This window comes from Alligator mississippiensis, chromosome 1 (genome assembly GCF_030867095.1).
Source record: "Alligator mississippiensis isolate rAllMis1 chromosome 1, rAllMis1, whole genome shotgun sequence".
Lineage (NCBI taxonomy): Eukaryota > Metazoa > Chordata > Crocodylia > Alligatoridae > Alligator > Alligator mississippiensis.
Window position 1 is genome coordinate 324,111,768 of NC_081824.1, and position 25,280 is coordinate 324,137,047.

Here is a 25,280-nt window from a genome sequence, read left to right on the forward strand (position 1 = left end):
AGGACATGAGGCAGAAGCCTTTGAACTTCCAAGGGCCGGCCTCAAGCTGGGACGAGAGCTCAGCCGAGTTCTGTTGAGCTACAGGATGGTGGTTGGACAGACACCGCAGGGAAGAGTGCTACAAGTGGCAGGAGAGCTCCGCCAGAGAAGGGCCCACCACAAAAGAAGCAACATGCCTTATACAGGTTCCAGAAGAAATTTCTATATGGACTGCCTTTATCCGGCTGTGGTAGAAGTCAAACAACACCTCCCGACCAATAACATCAATAAAACATGAAGATGCAGCAGATGGGAAAAAAAAAAAATCATCAGGCCTCACTGTTGCAAGTTACAGGCAAGTAAACATGAGAACAACAGGTCAGGCCAAGAAGGCTCTCAGCTTCCAAGTACTTATCCTCAATCAGGAATAACCCCCCAGCACCATAATAGGCCTCAACCTTGCAATGACCTCTCTCTGGGTGAACTGTTGGACCCTCTTACAGCCCCACTGACTTATCATTGCAATATTAGCATTGTAATAAATTCCTATAACAGTGAAGTTCCTAAAAGTTCATTTTCATATCTAAATTGATATTACTCAACTGCAGATGCTGAGTTTCAGTACATTTTGACTATTTGGATAGACTGAAATATTTAAGCAGAAAAAAATAGTTATTTATAATTTTACAGAATATTCTGCATACCCATTTCCCTTTTGTTTAATACTGCTTATGACAAATACAGCAACAAAAATCTTGTTGGAATGAAATACTTGCATCAGTGAAGAGAAGTTGGATAGTCTATTCTGCCATTGTATATGTAGGAACTGCTGACTGACTGTTAACTCAACAGATAGAACTGTCATTTTTGGTTCCCTGCTAAACTTATTTTAAAAAAAACAATAATTGGGTTGAATATTCTGTGTACTTAAATACAAATTCTGGGCGTCTGTATGCTAAATTTCAGTGATAAATTACTCCAGAACTATTGGCTTTTATTCTTCAGTCTCAGACATCTGTCCTGTTCAATATATATCAAAACATATCTCAATGCTTCTCATGTCTTTTTGCATTATGCTAATTCTAGAAAAAATGACTGAAAGCCTCATTTTTAAAGAAGCAAATTGTTATTTAGAGGTTTATGAATGAGGAGGAGGAAAAGTATTTGAAGATATGAGTTAACCTTCCTTGTTATATCTGTAACCTAAAAGTGTCTAAACTTATTCAAAGCATACTTACTTTTCAAGCATTTTTTCTGACTAGAACTTGGAACAATATTAGTGACAACAGGAACTGTAAGAATGACAAGAGTGATAGAAATGGTAGATACTCTTATATGGAAATTATCCTAGTATCTAACCTTGAGGCTTCTGCACAGGTAATAGGATTGCATAATGTCTCGGGCGGCCGGAGCCGACCCGAGGATCGCTAGTTTAATCGGACGTCAGGCGGGCCGGCAATGGAGAGGCGAGACAGCTTATTGCTTTTAAAAGATTGCTTTTACTTATGCCGCGTGGAAAGGCAGCACAGGCTTCGAGGTAGCTTGCTTGCGTTGTCAGATAACAAAACGAGTTACGAGTAAACGAGCTGTTGAACGAAAAGGAACCTGCAGGATAGCGGGGAACATCAAAAGGACCCAGTGACGGGGAGATATCGGCGGGTGATCAGTCCGCCAAGTTTCCTCGATCGCGCTACAGAGTTCTCCATGGTTACTCTGCCGCGTGCTCAGAGGTCTCCGACTTGGGTGGAAGTTGCATGAACTTTTATATGTCCAGAGTAGCCAATAACGGACTGAATACTAATGAGGCGGAACGTGACCAAATTTGAAAGTAACTGCGGTTACTCAAGGCAGTTCTATTGTGACAGGGACACTCAACTCATTTGGTTATGACACATATAAGTGTTTTGAACAAAATAGGGTACTAGAACAATGCTCACTATAAGATCTTTGCAAAAAATAAATTATTTTATCCACATACTAAAATACAATATCCTTAATTTGTTCTTCGCTATATTACGCAAAATTCTAACTGAAGTCTTCTTAAAGACTGCAGAACTAGGTCCAATGCTTTTAACATGAAAAGTAAATCAAGTGTAGTACATTGTTATTACACATCATACTACTAGACAGGCATTGCAACAAGTGTTCTCTACAAAATCATTTCCTGCTTGGGGCTTTTTGTAGTGATGTATACCTAGCCTCAGGGACCATATTGTCAACACTGTTTTATACTGAACTCACAAAATGCGAATTTTCTAGTTTGATTGCTCAAATTTGTTTTCTTACCAAACTTACAGAGATATAGGGTCAGACAACTGTACTTTTCATTCTAAGCTATAAAATCAAAACTTGTTATTATTTTGGTGAAAAAGTCTGTAGACTTCAATGTCACAGATTGCTAGATAATGAAATTATATTGAAAGCAAATCTCTTAATGTACATGAATACACACCAATAATGCTGGTAAATATGCAACAGCCATATACCATTCTCATTTCTTCCATCTCATTTGTCAGAAGATCCAGAGAACAGAATAAGACAACACAATGATCAAATTAGTTTGTGGCCTTCCTCTTGATCATGGGGATGATTAGTGAGGGTGAACACATTCAGAATGTAAAGCTCTGTTTAAAATCCCACAAGACATTTAATCTCATTAGGAAGGAACTAGATCCATCTGATATTTAGAGGCTTAGTTAATTGGGATAGATGGAATCATACTTTCTTTTCTGTAGGTTTTTTTTTCCCACATACCGATTACTTCCTAAGATAACATTGTGTAATCACAGATGTTGACATTGCTAATATTATTATGTTAATAATATATAAGTTCAGGTACTTTTGTAGAAAAGTTTTTGTATGACAACCTTGTTCTTCTGAAGTACTCTTACAGAGCATCTATGCAAGACATATTAATGCACATTAGCCTAATTTACTGTGCAGTATGGGCACGTGTCTACATGTACACACCCTTATTGCACAATAAAAATGGCTGCAAATGCAGGTATGAAATTTAGTCGTGATTAGTTAAAAATGCATTAACGCACGTGTAGACACAACCCAGCACTAAGTTCAGTGCCGGTTCTGCCTAGCTAGGGGACTGCCATGAGCCTAGCCCCAGGGCTCCTGGCTAGGCACCTTTCCTGCCCCAGGGCTGAGCTGCTCAGTGGCAGCCTCTAGCTGCAGGTTATAAAAGCCTCCAGCCATTTTGTGCTGTAGGGCACACACAGCAGGACCTTGGAGCACTGCAGGTTCTGTGTGCCCTCTGGACAGGACCTAGGCAGCCTCTGCTAGTCCTGTCCCCTAGCCAGGGCTCCTGCTTGGCCACAGGTGAGTGCTGCAAAGGGCTCTACCTGCTGCACTCTCTGCCCAGCCCTGGTATCTCCCCAGGGCTGCTACCTGGCTGCCTCTGGCAGCAGGGCCAGCACCTGCTCCCTGCTGCTGCTCACCCCCAGAAGTGTCTCCTGTGCTGCAGGTCCTGTGCTACATGTGCCTCTGCTGTGCAGCTCCCAGTCCCTGGCTGTGCCCCTCTGCTGAGCACAGATGCATGGGAGCCCAGAGAGCTGGTACAGGACACACCACCATGATCTCACTGTCCTCCCCATCCAGACCTGGCACCACCCACATATACATGCCCAAGCCTTCCACCCAGGGCCCCAGTTGGAGCCAGGAGGAAGTTGGCGACTTTATGGTCCTCTGGGGGGAGGTGGAGGTCCAGAGACATTTCAAGCATGGAGACCGCTTGAACACCCATATTTATGAGGCCCAATCAGGTGGGATGCACGAGTGAGGGCACTCCCAGATGGCATGGCAGTGCTGCATAAAGATCAGGGCCTTGTGGACACAGTGGGTGGCCATGAGCCCAGGTGCCATGGTAGCTGGATGGCAGCACAGCAGAGTAGTTGGCCTGCAGGGAGAGGGGAGGGGAGCAGGGTCTGGAGCCATGGCAGCAGTTGCTGCCAGGAGCTTGGTCTGTCCCACCCTGGGAAGGGGGTGGAAGAGACAGGCTGCCTGCAGCCAGCACCCTGTGAGCCGCCGACCCCAGGGGATCAAGGTGGGGCAGGGAGCTTGGACAGCAGCCACCTGGGCCTGGGCCGGGAGACTTACCACAATCCCCAGGCAGTCATGCATGTGTAACCGCACCCCACAGCTCCCCACTCTGGGACTCAGAGACTGAGACTATTGTAAATAGTTTGCATTTTGGGAAGTGGGTTTTTTATTGTTGGTGGGTGGGGAGGATGGTGGAGGGGCTCTGTGTGTGTCAGGGAGGAAAGAGGAGGCTCCATGTATTGAGGGGGGAGGAGGGAGGGATAGGTTGAGTGTTGTGAGGGTAATAACATTATTTTGGCCTCCTACACCTGGTACCCTGGCCCCTGCTGGCAGGTGCACAGCTGTCCTGGGGCCTTGGCCTGAATTAAGGCCATGGAAAAGTAAATTACTCATTATTACTCATTATTAATCCACAAGTACTAGGCATTCTCCTGTGTAAAAAAAGTGACTTGCTTATATGCATAGCTGTATACATGTACTAAACTGTAAAGCAAACTCTCATTATGTTTTTCCTTAAGCTAAGTTGGCACCGAACAACAACATTCCTTGAAGCCAAGAGAAAAGCATGACACAACAAGAAAACTATATGGATGAGTGTGTACTGGCATCCAAACATATCCCCCCTGTCAGGAGCCAGTTGGGATGGAACATACCTAGGATTACTGAGTTTCTGAAGTACCATGTTCAAAACAGATCAGAAATAGGCATACACAAAAAATAGTTTGTGGCCTTCCTCTTGAAGAAAAAAAACAGCTTGCATGATGCTGATAAATTGTATGTAAATTCAACAAGCAAGCTGATGATATATGAATAGCCCATCAGTTAATTGTTGCCTCTTGAGCAAGTTGGCAGACAGCACAAAACTGGGAATGATTGTGAACATGTTTGAGGATCAGAGCACAATTCAGAAGGATCTTGATGGATTGGAAAGGTGGGCTAGAGCTAACAGGATGAAGTTCAATGCTGGCAACTGCATAGTGCTACACCTTAGGAAGAATAAGCAAAACCACAAATATAAAATGGGTGAAACCTGGCTGCATGGCAGCACTCTAGAAAAGGATCTGGGAGTCCTAGCAGATCACAGACTCAGTGGCTGTGTCTACATGAGTGGCGGACCATGCAGTTGGTACTGCACAGTCATTTAGTACTTGCATAACCAAGTACTAAATGACTGCATAGTAACTGGCATTACTACACCATAGCATCCCCACATGGGTTTCTCTCTCTCTGGGTCCAAGAAAGAGACTTTGTGAGCCTTGTTGAGTAGCTCTTTGATGTGTTGATCAGGTAGAATTCCTTCCCTGGCGTTGTCAAATGGCAAGCAGGGAGGTAAAGAAACAACCCAAACAAAACAAAACAAAAACCCCACAAACTTCCTTGTTGTTCTGCAATGAAGTTTAAAATAAAATAAATAAATTAAATAAAATAAATTAAAAAAAAAAAAACCCAGCTAAAGTTCAGCAGCTTTCATGTTTCAGGGGTGTACTTGGTAGCCGTGTTGGTCTGAGACAAAAGGACATACAAAACACTAGAACTCTTGGTTCCAAAATGATATAAAAGGCATCATTTTGGAACCAAGAGTTCTAGTGTTTTGTATGTCCTTTTGTCTCAGACCAACAGGGCTACCAAGTACACCCCTGAGAAACATCTAGGATTTTGAAAGGGGAGATCCAGATAGGATGGTGTAGCATATCATCACCAGGGATCTGGGTTTTCCATTCACAATGGAAAAACCATGTTAAAACCAGGATTTTATCATTTTAAAAAGAAAATCACAGCTGGCACCCAGCATTGCCCCCTCCCCCACCTCCCAAATAGGCTCCACTCCTGCCACTCTGCTCATGAGAGAGGGGGTGCCAGGCTCTGCGTTCTGCTCTGCCACAGCAGCTGCCATCTTCCATGCACAGCTACTGGGACCTAGGTGCTGCTGCAGGAGGCAGGGGGCTGCAGACCTGGGTCCCTGGCCCCATAGCCCTGGCAGCTTGGGGGCCCCCTTTGGTAGGGATGGGGGCTGTGGATGGCAAGTGAGGGGTACCAGCAGGGCCAGGGGGCTGTGGGTGAGGGGCAGGGCACTAGCGTATCAGAGCTGCTCGGCACCACAAAGCAGTAAGGGGGGGACAATCACAGCTGGTGAGCTAAGGGTGCAGGAAGAGCTCTGATTTTCCATGATAAAAAACGATAGAGTGGTATTTCATTTTAATGATGGAAAAAGGCAGAGTTTGGGGGTTTTAAAACCAGAAAAATTGCCATTTATCAGAGAATTTGATATTTTTAAAACAGAGAAAACCAGGATCCCTGATTATCACATAGATCACAATAAATATTTGTCTCTAGTTAAATAGAAACTAGACACTTTACTAAATATGCTAGGGTGCTAATGTTGTTTTTGCTTTGATATTAAACTAAATGTAACAGTTGGAGTGTGTACTAGTTTGGTAGATTATAAAGTTAAAAAACAAAAAAACAAAAAAAGAGAACAAAACCCGCCACACACATACAACCAATTAGGCAAAAAACAGTTAATAGATATTGTATCATTAGTCCTGCAGTCATTATAGTTAAAGGTATATTTCTTATTCGGGTTCATAAAACAAAAATCTAGGCTTTTTGAATGTCTCGACAGTGCCTCAGATTCTTCACTGTCAGTCATTTCTACACCCAAGTTACTTACCACACCTGGTTACAGATTTTTTACTAGAGCTAAAACAGTCTTCATGGCTCTGAAATAGAAAAAAAGGAATGACCAAGAATGACTAACAGGACACTAAATTGCACAAGAAAAGATGGTTTAAATAGTGGAACATCAAGCAGGAGAAAGACTTGTTAATGCCTGTGGAGTGAAAAGAGACATTAGCAGAAATCAGGAAGATGACAATCATGAAAAATTGAATTGGGTCTCTGTAAAAGGGCAGCCTGTCCCCCGTAGAGAAGGCATCTATTTAGACTGAAAGGCTGCAGCTGAGGGAAGGCTAAGGAGGGCACGATTTGCTGGAAATCAAAAGCCCCAGCAGGCAGAACCAGGGGAAAAGTGGAGGAGAAGCACCAGAGGCAGGAAAACTGTGCTAGGCGGGCGGCAAATCTGGGAAGGATGATTGAAGCTCTAGTGGACCCAGTTTCCGTTTGCCTATTCTGTTCAGTGAAGGGCTGAAAGGTGCTCCAGGGAGCAAAGGCCGTCAGGTGACTGCAGTACAATGGCTACTGAGAGATGTTCAATAGATGGACAAAGCCTGGTTGCAAGGTCCTGAGGCAGCAACCTCCTATACTCTCACTGCTGCCTGAATAGAAATGCCACTGACCCTCCCAAGTCCTTGGGTTCAGCGTTTTGGATAGAGCAGGAATGAAAGGGGAGGAGACTGCATCACTCTACCCCTCTCTACCCCTGCTGGATCCACCCCTGAAAGAACTTCAATCTAATGATGCAAACCATTGTGTGGAAGATTGAATTTAAGATTCCTTTTGTTAAAACACTTGTTTCTTCTTTCTTAAGGAAATATAGTTAGCTTATAGCCTGTGGATTGGCAGACATGTTGAGGGAGGATTTTAAAACATATAATACATCAGCAAGAAATTAGTTTTTACTCTTCCACCATAGATCTGGATATATTTGAATTTCTGCAAGGAAGGCATTAAAATCATTTAAACCACTCTTACTGAAGACTTAGGACGAAAATATTTGGCTACCCTGTATCAAAAAACCCCCCAGTATTTTTAATGAAATCTCTCTTATTCTGATCTTAAAAAGAATGATGTGCTGCAATCTGCAATGCTCATAATTATTTGCTTGGTTGATTTACTAGAGCTACACAGTACAAAAAAATCCATAGTTTCCACGAACACCACTTCATTGGAATAAATCTCCTGGTGCTGGAGATGTAGGGAAAAAAATAAACTCAGTCTGGAAATGTTATGCTAATTCATCTTGGAAACGTTTCTTAAAAGAAAATTGCTAACCGTGGAAAAGAACATAGATAATGTGATACCTGCAAAAAGTTATTGCTAAGGCTGAAGTAAGCAAAAGAAATTATTCTTATGAAAGATGCTGAAAACAAAACAAAACAAACAAACAAACAAAAAACAGCCAGTAGTAATGAAGTAGCAAAGGAAAACAAATTATATAGACTATAGAGATTTAGGGATAGATCCTATATAGGATAGACTTAGTTGAGAGCTGAGGAGAGGTTACAGTTGCTATTCCCAGGATTATATTTTGTTTTTTATCCAATTACAGTTTAATGTCAAAATGGATGAACCAACCAAGGAACAGAGACCAGAAAAAAAAAAAGAAGACTCCACACTGGCTAGAATGCAGAGAAGGACCTGACTGATGCAGCAGACCAGGGGCAGGCAATTATTTTGGGCAGAGGGCCACTTACTGAGTTTCGGCAAGCCATTGAGGACCACATTGGTAGCCCCACCCTTTGACAGATGCCCTGCCCCCTGGTTACCATCTTGTGACCAGAAGTCCTAACCCCCAACCTTTGCCACCAGAAGTCCCTCCCCTTACCCCCTGGAAATACTCCTTTCAGTAAGGAGTTTTGCCATCTCTGAACCAGAAAAAAATACCAAATTATATTCTAAAAATCAAACATCTACAATATTAATTAGTTTGATTTAATATTTGTCCTGATTTACACGCATTTGTGTAGTGTACATAGAGGTGATCACACAACAGCTTAAAATGAAGGCTTACTCATGTATATTGTGGGGGTGGGAAGCATGGGGATGTGGGTTGTGGGGTGAGGGAGCATGTGGGTGTGTGTGGATATGTGGGGCATGGATGTGTATGGAGTTAGTGGGGGACTGTGGCCGTGGTATGTGAGGGGGTGTGGGTCTATGTGTGTGGCCGTGTGAGGGGGGTGTGGGTGCATGTGTATGGTGGGGTGTGCATGTGGAACTTGCCCTATCCACACACACCCATCCTCTCAGTCACAGTCTTTCCCTCCCTCATTGCTCTCTCTCTCTCTCTCCCCCTCCCTCTTGAACAGATGGACACACACACATAATCCCGTTCCTGGCCCTAGGGTACCAGAGCAGGCCCTGTGCTCCCGCAGTCCAGCGATGCAGCCATGTGGTGCTGGAGCAGCCTGAAAGCTCCAACAGGCAGAGACTTCCAGTTGGGGGGGGGGCAAAAGTATGAAGGGGCTGATGGTGGGGTGGGGCACAGCTGGGCCAGACTTGTTGCTGGCTTCTGCCAGCTCCACCTGGGTCCTACTGCCCCTTGCTCCTGTCATCTTTGACAGGCAGCCAGGAGCAGATAAATATACATTTTCTAAATTGTTTAGAGGCCCTGTGGGTTGGATAGAATGGCCTGGTGGGCTGAATCCAGCCTGCGGACCATATTTTACCTACAGCTGATCAAGAGGAACAGTTCCCCCATCTTTTCAACCTAGTCTATAGCCTTTCCTAAGTGGTAGGGGATATGAACTTGGGTCTCCCACTTGCTGGAGAAGTACTCTAAACCCTAGGCTTATATATAATGAAGTTGGCTCATTTATATATATATATATATATATATATATATATATATATGTGTTACAATAGTGTCCTAGAGGCCAGGGTGCCAGGTATTGTACCAACACATAACACAAGACAAAAACTACTGCAGAGGGCCTAAGATATACTGTATTTACCCGAACACAAGATGACCCTGAATATAAGATGACCTCAGAATAATTAGATTCTATATATGGAAAATATATAAGTTTGTTATAATTTTCCAGGTATAGAACCCAAGTATTGGAGGAGGGTTGTCTTGAATTTAACCCCCTCACCCCCAACCTGCTACAGCATAGAAAGCATTGGCTAGAGGGGTCAGGTAGCCCCCCCTTGCCCTCTGCCCTGCCCACTTCACCCTGCAGCCTTCCTACCCCACTCTCCCACCTGCACCCCCTACCCCCAGCACCTTCCAGTCTCTGCCGTTCCCAAACTTCCCCCAGTCTCTGTCCCTTTCCCCCTGCTCCCCTTACTTTCTGCTTTCTTCCCCTTCCTGCTCCCTGGAGTCTGTTCCTTTGCCCCCAACACACCTCCTCCCCCCCCCCCATCTCTGTCTCTGCGTCTTTCCCTTCCACACTTACTGTAAGACTCTGCCCGGGCTGCTCCAGCCTAAAGCACGGAACATGGAAGCTGAGCCCTTGCCTGGCCATGCAATACTGTTGGTGCTGCTTTTTGGCCAGGCAGGGGAATGAGTTTCCGTGTCCTCCTTGCCCAGAAGAGACTCCAGCCTGAGCCAAAACTGAGCTGTCCTTGACAGGGGGAGGGAAGAGGTGGGCATGGGGGCAGAAGCTGCAGAGGAGAAAAGGGGGGAGGGTGCAGATGGCTGCTGTGGGCCTGATTCTAGCCCCAGCCCAGGTTTTGTACACCCTCTGCCTGCTTTGTATGCAAATGTAACACATGGGACTTTTCTCCATCCTGACTGCAGGTAGGGGAGATCCCCACCTCTATTCGAGTAAATATGCTAGATAAGATGAAGGAATTTTTGCTTGTGCTTTAAAATAGAAAACTACAACCTTAACAAGCTAGTTTAAGATTATATTATGAACAGTGAGAGGGTTTTTTGCTTTGGTTTGGGTTATTTTGTGAAGACTCTTACAATCTTTACAGTGTAGTTCTCTATAGCTGATGGGTAAAGGACTTGTTTGAACAGAGAATCATGGTGGACTTCTTGCATCTACTTTATAGTTCTCTCTTTGTTCTTAGAAATTCCATCAGTAATTTTTTGGTACTTTATTCTATGTACCTAAAATTTTAAAATATTAAATATGAAATAAATTAATAAACACCTATAAATGCATTTACAAAAAATTGGGCAAATTTAATAACCCATCAGTAAAAATATCACCATTTTAATGTTCCTATTGCATAGACCATTGACTAATCCAGCAAAAGCATTTGCACGCAATCACATGCAAGAGAAAAAAAAAGAAAAGACAGACAAGGCATTATGGAGAATATAAAAAACGAGATTGATTGTAACAGTTCTGGGAAAACCTACTATTGCAATCAAATTGTACCCAACAAGAAAAAGTAGGAGTCAGCAACTCAGCTGTTTCAGTCAAGCATTCAAGGACCAACAAAGTTACACTCAGAATAAATTTGGACCTTCACCCTTAATTACTTGACTTGCACTGACTTTACATCCCTCTCAGTAAAGTCCTGTCAAGTTTATTCCAAATCATGCAGTCATTCAGTCCTATAAATGTGACTGTCACAGACTTGGCAATTTCAAAAAATGTACTGTGCCACTGTACTGCAGTTGAGTGTGTCAAGTTTCCATTCATCTACTCTGCCAGTCGTACAGCTGCTTGCATGCTTTCTGTTTGTTATGATATTCACTGCTTTGCAGTAGCTCTGTGCAGAAAAAAGAGATATTGTTTCCTTACCTTAGCTTGGTGTTAATATATCTTCTAACTGAAGATCCATCTTTTTACTAGGTCGCTATGGCCCTAATTCTACAAAAACTTAAGCATGTGCTTAACATAATACCATGGGTAGTGCAATTGGAACTACTGAAAGGGTTAGGTGCACACACTCTGAGACATCTCCCCACCTTTAGGAGCTCATTTTGAACATCCAAAACTAGAGGTATGCAAAACCACTACTTTCAAAAACATTGGCTGATCATAAAATGAACCCTTCTTTCTCAATGTGCTATTAAAAGCAGAGCTGCATGCAATAGTTTGGAATCCAGTGGAAATTAAGGACACTTTCACAAATGACTCATGTATAGCAACACAGGTCATGGGTTTGATCAAGATTTAAATCCCTGAGAGCTGTGTGACACTTACATCCTTCATTTCAACATCATTTGTCATTGCTTTTGACTTGACTTTTCAGTTCACAGCAGACTAAGAAATATTGTTCACTGAAGGATGATTTGGGATGAATATTTAATAATTATATCTTTATTGTTAAAGCTTACATGGTTCCCGATTTCCCTAATTTTTGCTAATTTAAAAGAAGTTCAGAGATTCCAGCATTTTACCAATCAGAAAGAACCCATGTGCCCACCCCATCTCATCACCAATCCTATCTTATCTCTAGGAGAGGTTATGCCAAGTCAGACAGCAATGCTAGAGTTGAGCTTGGGGTTAGACCCCAGCAGATATCCCAGACTGAGTTTTCTGACCTCTCTCAGGTAGTACCTTGCTCAACTGAGGATTGTGATAAGCCATAAGGCTTTTGCTGATATCTGACCATACCAGGCGCAGATGAACCTCTTTAGACTCCTAATCTTGTATATGTGGGGTGGGGTTTAATAGTGCCTATATTTAAGAAACAGAAGGAGGAGGATCCAGGGAACTACAAACTAGTCAGCCTGACCTCACAGCACCTATGCGGGCCCCAGCCATATGACTTGGTGTCCTGGTGCAGCAGGGACACAGAGTCAGCAGCACAGAGACTGGCTGGCAGCCATTATTCTGGATGGCCAGCCTTCTGTTTGTTTTGGTGCATGCTAGTAATGCATGCTCTGCACCACTTCTTCCCCCCAAAAGTTTTATTTTTTTGCTACCAGGATTTCCCAGTAACAAATTTTGCCACGGCATTGCAAATTTGCAGCATGGAACACATTTTCATGTTTCTTCTATGTGGTTTCTGGAGCCACAAAGAGGTTTGGGGTGCCACAAACTGCACATCCCTGCACATGGGGACCTGCCCCATGAGATTTCTTTTGATTCAAGTCAGCCTGCTTACTCGGTCAGCTTGCTATTCACTTCATAGTCCATTTATCCAAACTGCAATTCCTTAGCTTGCTTGCAAGAATATTGTTGAAGACTGTATCAAAAGTCTTGCTAAAGTCAAGGTATATCACGTCCAGTGGTCTCCCCAACTGCTCCATGGATGTATCTCATCCCAGAAGGCAATGAGGTTGGTCAGACATGATTTGCCTTTGGTGAATCATGCTGACTGTTCCTAATCACCTTCTCTTCCTCCAAGGCTAAGTACAGACTGTCAAAAAGCCTGAGGCTGAATCAATTCAGTCTTTGCAGGTTAATCTAAAACTACACGGGTTAGATTGAAACAGAAGTAAACTGCATTTCCTGAGTCAAAGGTAAATGTCTGCCATATAACTGCAGTGACTCAGGCCAGAAGCTGGGGGAGACTAGAGCATACCTCTCTCACTGTGTTTACTTTTTCTTCTTGCTGCACCTGAGTTCTCTGGGATTTGCAGGCTAGACTTACAGCAGCAGGACTCTGCAGGGTTGCTTATTACTTCCTCTTCCTGCTTCCAGGTGCTTCTGGGATTTGCAGTCCAGAGTTGCAGCCAGCAATAAGTTTGAGTGGGGGAAGGGGTGCTTAACCCCCATTCCCTGGCCCCAGACCCCAGCTGGAGTGTGCCTATGGGGCAATCCCTCCCCACTTTGATTTAACTTAAGCCAGGAATGGATCTGGGACAGAAGTTCCATTAACTGGTTTGATCTCAATCAGTTAAGTCTGATCCTACATTCAACCAGTTTTATCTTAAGTCAGTTTCAGTCATTTTGAAACTGGTTTATGTGCACTGAGGTTCTGTTCTGTTACAGGTTTAAACCAGTTTCTGATCACTTAAGCCGGTTTGTGTGTAATGTCTTTCCCTAACCCAAGTGCTCAAAAATAGATTCCTTGATGACCTGCTCCATGATTTTTCCAGGGACTAAGGTGAGGCTGACCAGTCTGTAGTTCCCCAGATCCTCCTCCTTCCCTTTCTTAGAGATGTGCAAAATGTTTGCCCTTTTCTGATCATCCCTAATTGCCACTAGTTTTCAAGGATAATGGCCAGCAGCTCTGCAATCACATCACTCAACTCCCTCAGCATCCTTGTATGCATCACGTCCGGCCCCATGGATTTGTACACATACAGTTTTTCTAAATAGTCCCTAACCTGTTCTTTTGCTATTGTTGGCCCAAACTGTGCTGCCTAATACAGTAATCTGGGAGCTGACTTTGCCTGTCAAGACTGAGGTTAAAAAAAAAAAAAAAAAAAAGCAAAGGCATTGAGTAATTCAGCCTTTTGGACATCCATCACTAGATTGCCTCCCCCATTCAGTAAGCGACCCACACTTTCCCTGATTTTCCTCTTGTTCCTGACATGCTTGTACAAACTCTTCATGTCCCTTGTTAGCTGCCACTCCAATTGCACTTTGGCCTTCCTGATTTCATCCCTTCCTGCCTGTGCAGTACTCCTTTACTCCTCCCTACTTGTTTGGACAACTTTCCACTTTTTTCAAGTTTCCTTTTGTATTTTAGCTCACTGAAGAATTCCTTGCTAAGCCAAGTGGGTCTTCTGCCATATTTGCTAGCCTTCCTGCACATAGGGATGGTTCATAGATTCATAGATGTTAGGCTTAGAAGGGACCTCAATAGATCATCGAGTCTGACCCCCTGCATAAGCAGGAAAGAGTGCTGGGTTTAGATGACCCCAGCTAGATACTCATCTAACCTCCTCTTGAAGACCCCCAGGGTAGGGGAGAGCACCACCTCCCTTGGGAGCCCGTTCCAGACCTTGGCCACTCGAACTGTGAAGAAGTTCTTCCTAATGTCCAATCTAAATCTGCTCTCTGCTAGCTTGTGGCCATTGTTTATTATAACCCCTGGGGGCGCCTTGGTGAATAAATACTCACCAACTCCCTTCTGTGCCCCCGTGATGAACTTAAAGGCAGCCACAAGGTCGCCTCTCAACCTTCTCTTGCGGAGGCTGAAAAGGTCCAGTTTCTCTAGTCTCTCCTCGTACGGCTTGGTCTGCAGGCCCTTAACCATACGAGTGGCCCTTCTCTGGACCCTCTCCAGGTTATCCACATCCTTCTTGAAGTGTGGAGCCCAGAATTGCACGCAGTACTCCAACTGCGGTCTGACCAGCGCTCGATAGAGGGGCAGTATCACCTCCTTGGACCTATTCGTCATGCATCTGCTGATGCACGATAAAGTGCCATTGGCTTTTTTGATGGCTTCGTCACACTGCCGGCTCATGTTCATCTTGGAGTCCACTAGGACTCCAAGATCCCTTTCCACCTCTGTGCCACCCAGCAGGTCATTCCCTAGGCTGTAGGTGTGCTGGACATTTTTCCTCCCTAGGTGCAGCACTTTGCATTTCTCCTTGTTGAACTGCATCCTGTTGTTTTCTGCCCACTTGTCCAACCTATCCAGGTCTGCCTGCAGCTGTTCCCTGCCCTCCGGCCTGTCCACTTCTCCCCATAGCTTTGTGTCATCTGCAAACTTAGACAGAGTACATTTCACTCCCTCGTCCAAGTCACTGATGAAGACATTAAAGAGTATCGGTCCAAGGACCAAGCCCTGCGGGACCCCACTGCCCACACCCTTCCAGGTCGAGACCACCCATCCACTACGACTCTCTGGGTGCGGCTCTCTAGCCAATTCGCCACCCACCGGACTGTGTAGTCATCCACGTCACAGCCTCTTAACTTGTTCACCAGGATGGGGTGGGATACCGTATCGAAGGCCTTCCTGAAGTCTAAGTATACGACATCCACCCCTCCTCCTATGTCCAGGCGTTTCGTAACCTGGTCATAGAAAGAGACTAGATTGGTCAGGCACGATCTGCCTGCCACAAACCCGTGCTGGTTTCCCCTCAGCATAATTTGCCCTGCTGGGCTCTCACAAATGTGAGCCTTGATAATTTTTTCAAAGACTTTGCCAAGGATGGAGGTGAGACTGACTGGCCTATAGTTGCCCGGGTCCTCCTTCCTCCCCTTTTTGAAAATGGGGACCACGTTAGCCCTTTTCCAGTCCTCAGGGACTTGGCCCATGCGCCATGAGCATTCGAATATTCCCGCCAGTGGCTCTGCAATGATGTCGGCCAGTGCCTTCAGCACCCTCGGATGGAGCTCATCCGGGCCTGCCGACTTAAAGGCATCCAGTTCTTCCAAGTGACTCTGCACCACCTCAGGATCTACATATGGAAGTCTGGCGCCTTGCTGCTGCCTCTCTACAACCCCAGTGACAGACTTGTCACGTCCCTCACTTAGGAACACTGAGGCAAAGAACTCATTGAGGAGTTCAGCCTTGTCCCCCCCGTCTGTCACCAATTGTTTCTGCCCATTTAGTAGGGGTCCTATTCCTCCCTGGGCCTTCCTTTTACTCCCTATATATCTAAAAAACAAGTTCTTGTTGTCTTTTACTTGGGTTGCCATCCTCAGCTCCATGGCAGCTTTGGCCCATCTAACTGCCTCCCTACGAGCAGAGGAGGTATATTCATCTTTAGTGATCTCACCTTGTTTCCACTTTTTATGTGCTCCCCTTTTGGCCCTTAGGCTGCCCTGGATTTCTCTGGTCAGCCAGGGAAGCCTCCTGGCCCCTTTCCCTCTTTTGCCTCGCTCGGGGATCATCTTGCTTTGTGCCCGGAGGATCGTTTCCTTAAGGCACAGCCACCCTTCTTGGGCTCCCATCCCTTCAAAACTCCTACTCTGCAGTGCGTCCTTGACTAATCGCCTGAGTTCATTGAGATCAGCTTTCCTAAAGTCTAGCACTTTCACCCTACTAGTTACCTTACCCACTCGACGTCTTATGTTGAATTCTATTATTAGGTGATCACTGTCTCCCAAATGGCTACCGATCTGGAGGTCCCCTATCATGTCATCCCCTGTTGCCAATACCAGATCCAGTATGGCATTCCCCCTAGTGGGACCATGTACCTCCTGTGTCAGGTGGAGGTCCTGTACATAGGTTCATTCCTGTGCCCTCAGTAAGGCTTCTTTAAAATACAACTAGCTTCCTTGGGCTCCTTTCCCCTTCAGAATCCCAGGGGATTCTGCCCATCAGTTCCCTGAATGAGTCGAAGTCTGCTTTTCTGAAGTCCAGGGTCCTTACTTTGCTACTCTCCTCCCATCATTTCCTCACAATCCTGAACTCAATCATCTCGCGGTCACTGCAGACCAAGTTTCCATACAATACTACATTCCCCACCAATTCTTCCCCATTTGTGAGCAGCAGATTAGTAAAAGTACAGCCCCTACTTGACCTCTCCAACATTTCCATCAGGAAGTTGTGCCCAACACTCTCCAAAGACTTCCTGGGTAAAATCAGCCACAGATCAGCAGAAAGTAATTTTTCACCTAAACTGCTCAGATACTTAAAAAAAAAAAAAAAAACTCACTAGACACTTTTCTGAACCTTTAGGCATCTGAATATTTTTGAAAGTGCAAGATCCTAAAGTCATATTTTTAGCTAAGACTTAGGAACTGAAATCCCATTGATTTTTAATGAGGCCTCAATGAAATCCTGCCCCCCACTGAAGTCAGTAGGAGTTTTACCGTTTGATGACTACAAACCAAGATTTCATCCTCCATTTTAAGTTTTTTTTTTTAAATGGAACCAAAGCTCCTAACCAGAAGCATAACAAGGGAGCTCTGTACCCTAGGCATCAGCTCCACATGAGATAGCATTGGCAGCTTCATGGTCAGCAGTGGCATGATTAGCTGCAAGCTGCAATTGTGACTATTTCTGCAACCCCACAAAAGGAGTGCCTAAGGCTGCTGCCCCAGTCACCTTCTCCCCCTCCACCCATCCTTTTTATACTACTACTCATAATTACCTGCAAATACTGATTGTTCTCAATATAACAGAAGATTCAGGTTCATGCTACATCCACATGGCACAGTGAAATCTTTTAAGAGGAACCTGAAGTCCCTAGATATTTTGGAGTTTCCTGGAGAAAGGGAATTCAAGTTGGAAAAAAAAATTCAAAACATTTTGGTTCCATTTTGTCTGAAACAAAACAGAGCAGCCATTAACTCTGAAGAACTTTTCAGGCAACTCAAGATGCCCACTGAAGTCACTGGAATCATCTGCCATAAGAAGAAAGAATCTTGAAGCCCTAAAAGCTCCATGGATACCAGATGGTTCATGTGGTTGAGAGGTATAGATCCTGGAAGCTAGTATCTCTGTCACTCCACCAGGTAAGCTCAAAGAAAATGGGCCAGCAATGGACTTCTGCTTTACCACAAGTCAACTGTGGCCAATATATTTCTTCAAATGTCAAAACAAAATGGTGCTGTTTTGCAGAGCCCTACCAGGTACCTGCCTGACCTCTTACATTCTTCTCTTCCCCTACTTTTCTGCCCCTTGTCTCCCTTATTTCCTATTTCCTTCTTCATCAAGAGCTTCTTTCTTACCTTGTATTATTACCACTTTAGTGTTTCCCTTTGGCCCTCCCCCCCCCCGTTTTCTTCCTCGTCCCTTTCCTGCTTTACCTTTTATTTTTCCTTTTTTACCTACTTATATTTTCACTACATCCTCTCACACTTCAAGCTTCTCTCATTCCTGTTTTCCTGATCTCCAACTATTTCTTTTTCCAGTGACAGCCTCTTTTCTACCTTGTATTCTATCACGATAATGTCTCTCTTTAGCCTTTTTTCCCCTGCTTTCTTCACCCTCCCCTCTCTGCTTTACCTATTTTCTTTCTAATTTCTACCTATTTACATTCTCAATTACATCATGCCACACATTTAGCTTCTCTCATTTCTTGTAGTCTCAGAACAGCAGAGACTCCCTATGCCTGGAGAAGGGTAACTGTGCCCAAAGGTTTGCCAAAAACTTTTTTCCAACTACTCAATTGGTCTAATCAAATAGATCACATCTACTGAAAGAACCTTGCCTAAAAATTACTAGGTAGAAGATTTTCAAAGCCCTTAAGAGCATATAGACTTCCAATTTCCATTGAAAGGTCCATTGAATTTTCCTTTGAAAAAATTCCCTTATAGTAAATGTATATCTTAATTTTACCTTCATCTGTCTCAATCACTTTCCATATTTCACTGCAAAGATCGTTTTCACTTTAAAAGTTATGAAAAAAGAAGCACACCTAACCATGACCTCTCAAACAAATTATTCAACTGTTGCCTACTGCCTAAAGGCATGAACCAGAAGGCTTAGTGACAGTGGAATATTTCCTGTTCTGCACTTGACCGAGTAATGGTATGACTATAGAGTGAAGCGTTTATGCCTAATGAGCGAATGACAGCCATTTTAAATTAGAACCATTAAGCTTGAAGGAGTTTTATTTGACAGATTTTAAGAACCAAATTAATCCATGGTATAGTCCACTGAGTTGCTTCCACTTGCATTAGGAGTGATTTTTTCATTCCATATCTCTGGCAAACAGTGACAAATCCAATCTTCAGCTTTTTATAGAAGAATGATAAGTACAGCATAGCTTCTTTGGTATCTAAAAGACTTAAAGACTTTGAATGCTGCTATAGTTGCTAAAAAGTTTTCATAGTGAATTGTTTTGATAGCAAGGCACCAGTAGAGGATGTGATGACACTTAAATATCACTTTTGGCAATCCACACAGAAATCAGCTTGAAGTGTGTACACTACAGCAGTCTCAGTCCCCATAAAACTGCTAAATTCTATGAAATTTTCAGCCATTCACTTCCTTGACACAATCCCAGGCTAAAAGTGTTCAGTTCGCTCTCTGAGCAAATACTAACATACGTGGATTCTTTCTGACAATGTGTGATGGCACCTGTGCACTGTTACATCTCAGCAACCACTAGAGGTTTGGACAGAAAAATGGCTGTGAGCACAGAACACCAGCACTGTAAAAAAATGCCATGTTATATCAAATTTTGCTTGGTTGTTTGAATATCATTGACATTATCAAATAATATCATTCTTCTGTGTTGAACTATTCCAATAGCAAATTCCAGAAAGCTTCACTGATGCTAAACTGCTTAGATGCTTCCTGACAGCATACATTGGTTAATGTTTTAAGAGGTGTTTTTCAGCAGCTTTCCAGGGTATCTATGGGGAATTGGATCTAATAACATGAATTTAAACAATCTATGAGTTTTAATTGATTAAATGTTTTATTTTTTGGAGACAGCAGACAAGTTAGTCTCAGGAATTGGAAGTTACATTGGCTTAGTGTTCAGATCTGCTGTAACCCATCTCCAGCAAGCTCATTGACACTGTGAAGATGGACTGCTGGTATGCTATGAGCCACAAAGGCTAGAAGTAGAGATGATACAAATAGTGAATGTTTTGATCCAGAGCTCACCTTTGAATTTTTTTTTATATATACAGCTCATCTTTTCAAGAGATGGAATTTTCTCAGGCCCTGATAGCAAGGCCTGGGTTCCACAAAAAAATTAAGATTCTCCAGAGCTCACCACCTTCCATTTGAGTGGGTGACTTCTTTGACCTGGTCTTTTCCAATATAAATACACAGCAACCTGTTCATTTTACACACAGAGAAAACCAAACCAAAATTCTCTACACTGTACGATTCTCTCCCTGAGGAGATGAATAGGGACAAAAATGAACCACATATGACAGATGTTATTCATGTCACTTAATTATAAGGTACTCACTCAGCTGTTTTGGTGATATGGGAAAATGAGAGGTAGCCAAAAATGTTTTCTGGAACAGTTTTATCATAAGGAAGGCAGTTTTACTGAAACAAACATTTTAAGGGAACATGCTGATTTTGATTAAACAGAGAAAAAGTCTAAATGAATTTCCCCTCTTCATTTTGTTTTGATGTCAAAACATTTTATTTCAGTAAAGTAGAAATGCTTCAAGGAAAGAAAGAAAAAAAAAAAACCAACCAACCAACAGCTCTAATATGAACCTATCAGAATAATATAGAATACTACAGTGATCAACTAGAGCTAGTAAAGGTTTGCATATGGTTAGTATCCATTTCAGTATTTGTTGTGGATCCAAATATGTATTTATATAGTTCTCATGAACAGATGCTATGGATGGGGGAAAAAAAAGGCCACTGGTATTTTTTAATTAAAACTGATATTATGTGAGTATAAGATAACCATGCTTATATTGTATTTTTTTCATATCTCTTAAGGAGGAGGCAAGGATTTCTGTGGATTATATATCTAATATATAATAAGAGCCAACTGCATGGTTGGAATAGACTTAGACAAGCTTTTTATGGGTGAAATGCAAAGCATTCAAAATCCTTGCATCTCATAATTCCTAGATCATCAAGGTAACAATATTACTCCAACATTATCATTTGTTAAGGTACTTCACCATAAACAGTTCTACCTAAATATTTTATGTCTTAGTAACATATGACATCTGTAAACATGTAAAAGCAAAGTAAAGGCAGTCCTCTTGTACTCAGATCACTACTAGCCTAGCCTAGTGGCCTCTTCCCCTCTTATTATGCAAAAAAATATTCAGAACTAGATTCTTGCCTGGCATAAATCTTATTGCCTTTTTGAGCAATGAGAACTATGACCAATCTTAAAGGCTGAATATTCAGCCTTGTGCCTCCAATACAGAAGAATATATAGATGAAACAGTCTAAAATGGCTGCCTCTTCTCTCTGGGGGGTATGTGTGCATTACTTTTGTTAGGGCGTGTGCGGGCCGGGAGCGGTCCGAGGCCCTTTTTTTGTGCAGCGGGCTGTGGCCAGCAGCCCGGTCGGGGAAGGCAGGCGGCACGCTAGAATTAGGCACGGACGCTTAATGGTTGATTTAAGATTATTTTACTTACACCGAAGATGGTCGCGGTGCAGGCAGGAAAACTTGCTTGAGTTGCGGTTACAAAACAAAAAAACAAAAACAAAAACTCAAACCTGCAGAACATATGGGTATGTCGCAATGGGGTTTTGGCAACGGGAAGAAAAAAAACTGCAGTACTCGAACCCCGGATAGAGCTCTGGATTCACTCACTCACACAAAGTTTGCTAGGCTCCGTGGAACTTTGCGCGCAGGGAAGGATACATCAAGGGATCAGGCGGCGATGGGAGAGGCGAGAGGCTGATCAGACCCCTATAGCCTTCTTGATATACACGCTGGGTCTAATAGGCTCCGCAGTGCTTAGAGATCTTCAGGAGGAGGAGACTTCACATCTCATGATGTTCGTGGAGTCCTCCAACTTGGGCGGAAACCACTCAAGCCTCTTATACAGCTAGCAAGCCAATCGCTAGCCGCCACATAGGAATAATTTAGAACTGACCAATAGTGGGGCACAAATCTGAATACAAATGGCGGGAACTCCTTGCAACGTGCATTTCTGTGTTGCAACGAAGAAATGCACCCTGCAAAGAAAGCTACAAATGGCGGGAAATAATTCAGCAGTGCCAAAGCGCACACAAACAAAAATCACACCCTTGGGTTGTGACAGGGCGTAAGGCAGTATAAATGCCCCAGTATGCAAGAAATCACAGGTCTTAGGTCACCAACTTAATCGTGTTGCCTATGAAGCTGAAACAGTATAATCATTCAGTTTACTGCTTTTTGTACTATATCAAGAAACGCTAAATTAATTAGTTGTTTATACTGTTCACCTCTGAAGGTATACAATTTTTAGGGTGGCAAAGGGTTAACCCTCTTGCAACCCAGCTTAGTAAATGCCTGTATGCATTTAAAGCACAGCCCTAGGGCTAGAAAGGCCCAGTCGCTCACCACAGCCCTGGGACTGTTCTGTATTAAACTTTCCCCTGCCCCCTACCCCGACCCTGACCGGGTTATTTTTCCTCCCCTCAATCCTCTCCCACCAGGCTATGCAGGCCTCCCACAGACTTGCCAATGCCCCTTGCCCCCATGTCATTTACCTCTGGCTGCCCACACCTCCTCCCAGCAAGCAACAAATGTTTGCATGCATGAGATCACAACTCAGGTTTAGGCAGCTTATACTAAGCCGCCTAAACCTGATCCATGTTCATGAATGTTTGTTCATACATTGGGACATGTCATGGAATGGGGGTCCTCAGGGATGGCCGTAATACCCCTAGGACTCCTTGACTGTGCCAATCCTGCCCAATGGGCACCCTCTTTCTTGCCTGCCATGTCTTGCTGTACCTATAATAGATGGGGAGGCTACCCTCGAGTTTGTACTTTTTGGACACAGTCCTGATGGACCCCACTGAAACCTGTGGGTTCTTGGACCTCCTTTGGGTCCCACTCTAAAACAGATGCCTCTCGGGACACCCTTAGCCTTATGGGCTAGATGCATGACTCCAAACTTCCCCTTTACCACTCCCCAAGCCTTGCAGATGGCATTCACACAGTATCCCTCTGAGGCCCGAGTTTAACTTGGCCTCTGGTTATCACTGGGCTCTCCGCAGCCCTGTCTCTCTTTCTCTGAGCCCCTTGGTGCTGGGGTCTGCTCACCCCCTTTGTCACTATGCCCACACTGGCACTGTGGTCCCCAGTGAGGCCTCGTCCTTCCCCAATAGCCTCAGCCCAATCCACTGGTTTACAAACAGAAATTAAAATATGAGCCCCTGGGCTATAACATAATGCAAGCAGCTCAGGGTGTACTTTGTCCCTTTAAAAGAATCACCCTTCCCCCCAGCACTACATGCCTTGTAGGCCATGGTCTTTGTTGAGCTCCTGAATCTTACCAGAAGCTGAATGGGCAGCCAAGCCTCTTCACTTAGCTTCTAGAAGAGCTCCTTCCCCCTTGACTGCTGGCAGAGAACTGACCCTCTGGTCCCAGCCCTGGGGTTTATATATGTCTCAGGCCCTGCCTCTTCTGGTCAGCTGATCGCCTGCAGGTGGTAACTTGCAGCTGAGGGGTTCCTGACTGACTGCTAGGGCTCTCTCCCTAGGCAGTTTCAGCCCTTAAAGGAGCAGGCAGTTTAGTGCCCTGCAACAGGACAGCAAGCAAATAGGGGAAGAGTCTGTTGTTAACCCTTTCACAACCACTAAAGAACTGGTAGTAACTTTTGGCCAATCACACAAAAAAAAAACCTACTGCCAATTCATTAGCAGCTGTCAAAACATTAACAATGGACTCCACACCTGCTTGCTTGCTGTCCTAGAAAGAAGGGAGCAGCTATTTTGCAGTATAACGTTTTTATGCTTCTATACTTTCAGCAAAGAAAAATCAGCTACCCCAATTAAATCACATGCCACAATTTTGAAGGTCAATTTTGATTTTGGGGAAATGGTGAATGTGGTATGTGAGTAAACACAGTATCAAAACAAACTATACCAATGGCTGGTCCTTGAGAAAGATCTCTGCAAATCATTCTAGGGTATCATAACTCTCAAACCCAAATGAGAATTATTTTACTAATTACTTAGTAGGCCATGGCTTTAATAGTAGTCTTTTTATGTATCTGATTATGTGATACATTTCATAATACTGAACTTAAGAGATCCACATCAAAAGGTATTTACTCTTTTCATGTTCTGTTTAACTGAAGTGCAAATTCTTTTAAAGGTTATATCTGAGTTAAAGAGAAAAATATTATGCGATTATGCAAATACAAATGAAAACCTACCATCTGTCAATAACGAAGGTGACTAAGGTAAATCAAGGAAACAGTATAAACAACTAATTAATTTAGCATTTCTTGATATGGTACAAAAGGCAGTAAATGGAATGATTATACTGTTTCAGTTTCATAGGTAACACGATTAAGTAAGAAAACAGCATTGTGAAGTAATGGTTATCTTGTCTTGCTTAGTATGAGCAAGATTTTATTTTTCCTATAGCAAGAATCTCTCACATATCACAAAACTTATTTTCTAATAGGGAATAAAGGAGTCTTCTACTATGCTATGCCGGTTTATTATTACACCAGCCTTTAAACCACACTGTATGGAATGTGCCACAATGTGAAATAAATGATGATGCACTGGAAGGGAAAGATGAATTGGATAATCTTTTACCAGTTACTCTATTGGCATTTTCAGGGTACTTGGATCCAACACGTGCATCCAGCATAACACAATAGCATTTAAGAGTGGATCAACATAGCGCACTACAGACACACAATTTGTGAGAAGGTACTAAACCATAAGAAGTTAACTACAAAATGGAATACTACCCTTCAGTACATGCCAGCTGCTTTAACTTCATCATCTTCATCATCATTATCATCAATGGGAAATCAGCTATGTCCTTTGTTTCTATGAGCTGCCACTCAACAGTTTACTGACTGAGTCACGTAACAAGACAGTAGGAAATCACATTGCTGAATTTGACTCAAGATGATACAGCAATTCCATTTTCAGGATTTGCATAAGAATTCCTGATTTTGAAGAACAATTTGAATATGGTTCTCATAAGGTATTCAAACTCATGTTATCAAGATGAGAATGCACAAAAATCCCACTTCAAAATATAATGCTGGTTAAGTTGCCAAATAAATTCATTGTGTGTGAGAGTGTGTTGGAGGGGAGGGAGAAGCTAAAAAAAGGGGTTTCTTTTTATTTATGGTCTTGTTGATATAGAACAATATAGCGCATTTTCAGAACCCTCCTTTTTATGACAGGAACATGAAAGTAACAAGATATGACTCTACATCTACATGTGCTCATTTACTGCACAATA